The sequence below is a fragment of the Panthera leo genome, chromosome D1 (assembly GCF_018350215.1).
Source record: "Panthera leo isolate Ple1 chromosome D1, P.leo_Ple1_pat1.1, whole genome shotgun sequence".
In the NCBI taxonomy this organism is placed as follows: domain Eukaryota; kingdom Metazoa; phylum Chordata; class Mammalia; order Carnivora; family Felidae; genus Panthera; species Panthera leo.
Genome location: NC_056688.1, coordinates 28,029,878 through 28,035,877, shown reverse-complemented (window position 1 = coordinate 28,035,877; position 6,000 = coordinate 28,029,878).

Sequence of the window (6,000 nt, the reverse complement as noted above, 5' to 3'; positions counted from 1 at the left end):
CCTTTTTACAGGCTCTCTCCTGGAACTCTAGGTAGTATGCCATTTTCTCCATCAAGAGGAAGGGGCAATGGCATGGTTTATAAAGCACAGTCTCCCTGAGTACAATCCTCAAAACCCCAACCAAACTTGTGCTTTTATTGCATTAATCTGAACTGCATTGCATGACCATACTGAGCTACAAGGGAATTTTTGTGGTGAATAGTTTGAATGGGCACATTGCTGCCTGCAACAAATTTAGAGCACCGTTTATACAGAGAAAGGATAATAATTGATTTTGAGGAGATATCAAAAGTGTTTGCCAGAATAGTGTTTTCCAAAGAGTTTATCAACTATGAAAAGGAATACTAATATCATTTATTCTCAGTTGTAACTGCACAATAGAATAATCTGTACTTATTTCAAGGTAGAGGTGACTTTGTCCTATACTAACCTATACAATGGGTATTTTTGTAGGTCATCCCTGGGCACCTGCTTATAATAATCCCCACAGGTGATTTTGATAGACAGCCAGAACTGGGGAGCACAACTCATGTGGTTAGTGTCTGATTACTGGGAATATCTGGAATGGTTGGGCAGCAACTGATGAACATCATTCAGATGGGATTTGATGCCTTGAGTGGGAGACTGAGAAAATTCCATAATTTCTCACAACTCTAGGAGTCTGTGAAAAAGCTTTTGCATTTGATGAGTAAATTATTTTGGCCTTGACAAGGCTTTGGCAGTGCAAGAAAGTAATGGAAAAAATGGTGATAGGGCATTAAGATCCTTCTATTAAGAAGTGTTAGGGAGAAAGGAAGGAGAAATATAGAACAATCAATTAATTCTTATTTGTTTTAAAAATTAGCACAATGGTTTATCCAACTGCAGATGTCTATACACCACTGGTTGCATTGAGAAAAAAAAAAGCCGTCAATTAACCTTTTCCATGCCTGGGCCAGGTTTCATCTTGACTGTTTAAGAGGAAAGTCAAATGCCCTGGTGGACAATTTTGTGTGAAAGGGAAAAAGTAGATTTGAAGAAGCAGATAAGAAACACTTGACCACCTCATCTTCTCCAACTAAATACAATCCATCCAGTCACTTTCCTCTTTTCTTAGATCCAAACTTCCTTTGCCTGTGTGTCTCCCCATGACGCCGACATAGGTTCAGATAGCCATCCCATCCTCCACTCATCTGATCTATTGACCACTACAGTGACTATTTTCTGCTCTGGGGTAAGTTTAGTCATAAATACTGAGCTCATCTACCACTACCCAGGTGCCTACAACATATGGTTTATGACTGATTATATCCAGGAGATATTGCTAATATATGGGATTACAGATTCAGAGTCCCCAAAAGATCTTGTCAGAAAGAAAGTATCAGTTGAATCTAATAAGATAACTTCAGAAAGAGTAAGTTCTGAGATCGGGTTATTGTGCACATCATAAAACACCACAAGCATAGGAGAAGGAAGGTTTGAATTAACAACAGCTCAACAGAAGTTGACAGGATCATATGGCTCCTAAAACTTAAGGGAATCTCATGCTGTTTTCCCTCTCTCTCCTTCTCTCTGTCTTCTTTCTAGCTATAAGTTCTGAGTATTTAATTTGTGCTAAGTGTTGTGCTCGGTGCCCTAGGAACATAAAGATCAATAAAGCAGTCCTTGACCTCTAGGAGCTCAGAGTCTGGTAAAGGAAGATAGACATGTAAGCATGTACCTATGCCATGTGTAGTGGATGTTAAGTATAGCGGTAAGTACAGGAGAAATGGAAGTATAGATGACAAAACAAGAGACTGCAGAGGAATGCTGAGCTGGAATTTTTCTTGAATTGTAAGTTTTAGATGAGGGCAGCACTCAGCAGAGGGAGCAGTGTGCACACATGCTGTGCAGAAGAAGTCCTCAAGCAGTCCATGGAACAGGAACAGGATTGCAAAGGATTAGGAGAGGCTGGCAAACCCAGGCCAGACCTAGAGGGTTTACATTACCTTGCCAAAGGGCTGAGATATTGTCCCTTTTGGGTTGGAGCCAGGAGGGGCCATATTCTATAATATTTTGGACTACTCAAAGCACACTGGGAGAAGAATACTTTAAAAACAATATAGAATAACCCAGAAGAACTTTGGATAAAAGCAATCAGCACCCTTTCTATGGATGATAAGATAGAAACTAGGAGAAAATCTTGCTATATTTAGCCCAGTGGAGGGAAAATTTGAGGGAGAAGGGAACACAATTTTTTTTGAAATATTTAAAGTAAATTCATGTTGAAGAAGGATTAGACTTGTCCTGTGAGTAGTAGTATTTGTATCAATCATAATACTATTAAGTAATACTTCTTGAGAACTTACAGTGTGCTAGGCAGTGTTCCAAGCACTTCATCTGCAGTAACTTATTTAATCCTCATAACAGCCTTAAAGCTAAGTCCCATAATTATCTCCATTTTGTAGAAGAGGCAACAGAATCACAGAAGTTGACTATATTGTTTAAGGTTTCAAACTAGGAAGTGGAAGAGCCAGGGTTTGGACCCAGGCAATCCAGCCACTATATTATAATGTCTCTCTAGACCTAGAGAAAATGGCTAAATCTGTAAGAAGACAGATTCTCCCTCTCCTTTGTCTTCTTCCTCTTCCTGTCTTCCTGAAATCTAATGGTCAGGCACAATAATCTAGAAAAATGTATGTTTCCCCTTATTGGAGACAGAAGCTAGGGGACCACTGCAGCTCCACTATTGAGGTATCAAAGTTCAAAGAGAGAGATTGAAATAAGTCATCTTGAAAGTTCCTCTGGGCTTGAGCTGGTTGTGACTCTGGGATTGGATAACATAGCAGTGTGAACACTTTAGGGAGCCAGCCGTGTACTTTGTGAGTTACCCAGAGACTGCCTTTGGCACACATTTGCATGGTAGCTCTGTTCCCCGTGTGCCTCTGAGCCTGCTGACTCCATAAAAAAAAACAGGCAAGTTTTCACTCATGTATGCAGAGCCAGAGCCAACCTGACTTGGGGAGTGGAACCAGCATCACTTCTGCCTAACACACTAACTGCAATTTTGCCATTGAGGTTCTTGGCATTGAGCCTTTGTTGCTCAAGAGAAGGAGAGCAATGGAAGCAACACTGCTGGCTAACTGACTCGGGGAAGAGACTGGACCCTGAGCAGAAGAGAAATATGAAAATCTTCACACTAAAGAATAGAGATTCTTCCAAGGTTCACCATCGCTTAGCACTCTCTAAATCCAGCTCTAACACATTCTTTCTTGACCCACATTCAAGTGGCTCCTAATTCTCTTATAAGATGGATCGGTTAAAGAATCCTTATCATTCCTGGATTCCTCTATGAGGGAAATGCTGTGACTAGTTAATCATTTTCTCCCATCCTAAGGATGCCTTATAAAGAAATACATACATATATAGATATGTGATAAAATATATATGATATAGCATGTAGTGTTTGCATTGCACACACACCATTCACACAGTCTGACTTTGGTCATCTGTCTGTGACTATGTCTATATTCTTAGCTCCTTGCAAGCAGAAACTGCTTTGAAATACTTTCTTCTAGCATCACTACTTTTCAAGTGCTATATCAAAAAGACTATTTGCAAAATTGCAAAGTGTTGAACTTGAAATGAAACTTGAAAATATTTTAGACCAAATTCTTTATTTTAGAGATGTGGAAACTGAGGCTTATGTAAAGGATGTGTCTTACCCAACATCATAGAACTTTTCAGATGACTTTAGAGGTCCAATGCTTAAATCTGACCACATATTAGAACCTCTTGCAGGGCTCTAAAAAGATTGATGATGAACATCTGATTTTATTGGTCTGTGATAGGGTTCAGTCATTGGTATTATTATAAAGCTCCTCAGGCAATTTGATACACCAAGTTTGAGAACCATTGGCTTAGAAAATGTAAATATTGCAAATCCCCTGATGACCTTTCAGTCTCAGAGATGAGGTCAGGAGATGTAGAACTGACTGCTTGACTTGGAAGACTCAGGATCCATGTGAAAGTTATCTGTTCTCTATGTGAGGAAAGATAAGAACAATCATGATCACCTCTATGAAAATGCAGATAGAAGCAGCCAGGTAAGCAATCATCCTGAGCATTCAGCAGGCAGCTTGTACACAGTTTGAGCATAAGAAAAGCCATTTTCCCTCTGGGTACATATGACTGGAAACACAAGTTGATGGATTAGAAGAAGACCCGTGTCCCAACTGTAGTGTATGACCAGAGGAGAACAAATAAAGCCTGATGAATTTTTATTATTCCAGAAACCCTAAGTTAGGGTGACATGGGTGGGTAGCAAATAAAAGGGTTCTCGGAAGGGAGATTATCTTAGATATTCCCTGAGTTATGAATCCCTCTAAGAGGTCCCCCTGCATAACATTTGCCTCATCCAAACTAACTGCCAGAGGCAAATCCTTCCCTGATCTGTCTGATATAAGTATCTCCCCCACTCCCCTTACCTCTAATTCTGTGCAGAAAGCAAGGCAAAAGGGAGGTGGATAAGCTACCAGACAGGGTGGCATTGTGCCAAGAATCAACTAATAACTTGAATGACAAAAGACAATTGTCACAAAGCCAACTAACTTAAATCAGCTTTCATCATCCACATACTAACTGAGGGCACATCAAATATCTATGAGTTCCTTCTTGGCAGAAGACAGCATGGAGTAGTAAAGGCAGCACCTCTTATTTATTATTAACACAGAACTACAGTTGTGAGTCCTCTCCCAGTGCTCCCTACGTAAAACAAGGATCAAAGGTTAGTTGCTTTCTTGCCACCCATTTCCATGAGAAACCAAAGGCTGTGTCTTTCATTCTTCCCTCTTGCTTCTGGCACTCCTGTTGGTGCTTTTGAATGCTATTAAAAAGGATGGAAAACCAAGCCAAATCTTAGAAATTCTACTCTGTCTTTGGTTTCATCCCTGAGTTTGTTTTAGTCCCTGATGCATTTATTCCCACCACCTACCACCTACAACTACAACATAGTGGGCACTCAATAAACACTTGCAGGGTGATTGAACCAATGAACACACACACAGCTATGGTCTGTGTTGGGTTAGTGTTTGGTGACACCACCAAGACAAAGCAAGGGCAGCACCTCCAGAGAGTTAATCTGAACGAGCCTTTGAAGCCAAAACCAACCAATCCTTTGAACATTCTTTTATTACTATGAAGGCAATACTCTTAGAGAAGAAAAAAAAAATGAAATTTAGTAACCTAAGATGTCCTTAGTAACAGTGCTAAAGAACGTGTTTTCCAATATTTGATTTCTTAGCTTGACAGTCTCTCTTGAAATATTCGCTTCTCGGCAACGAAAATGTGAATCTTTGTTGGTTTGTTTTGCAGTTTGCAAATGACTTACAGAGTTCTTCTGGCAGGGTTTCTGTTTTTCTTCTTGCAAATAAACAAAAGGCCATCTCTCTAGTATGACTTAAGTGGGGGAGTATCTGTGCTCTGTCATTGTTTTGGAAGGAGGGAAGAAGAAGAGGAAAGGAGGGGGAAGTAGAAAGAAAAATGAGGAAAATTGTAACAGGCAGGGAATAGACACTGAGCAAAATGTGGGAAAGTGACAGAGGTAAATTGGATATGGAAAATTAGAGTGTCGGGGATATCAAATAACTGAGGACTCTGTGATCAATGGGGTCCCAGGTACTCTTGCTGGGGAAGCCTGAACTAGCCCACCAGTTCATCTGTCCCCCCTTCCCCCTGCTGCGCTGCATCATCTGGGCTCCTTGTGGACTGGGAAGACAGACTCTCCCTCCTTCTCCTGGGCAAGCCTGCATGAAGCAGAGCAACCCCTGCCAGCATGACCTAGATCTGTCAACTGATCAATTATTGTTCCCATAGAGGAGAAGAAAAATGAAAGGAAGAAAGAAAAAGGGAAATAGAGAAAAAAGAGAAAAGGGGAAGAGAGGGCAGAAAGAGGGTGGGAGAGATGGGGAGAGGCAGAATGAGAAGGAAGGTGGATGTACACATAGGTGTTTTAAGTTTAAGCAGTGATAGCACGAGTAGACT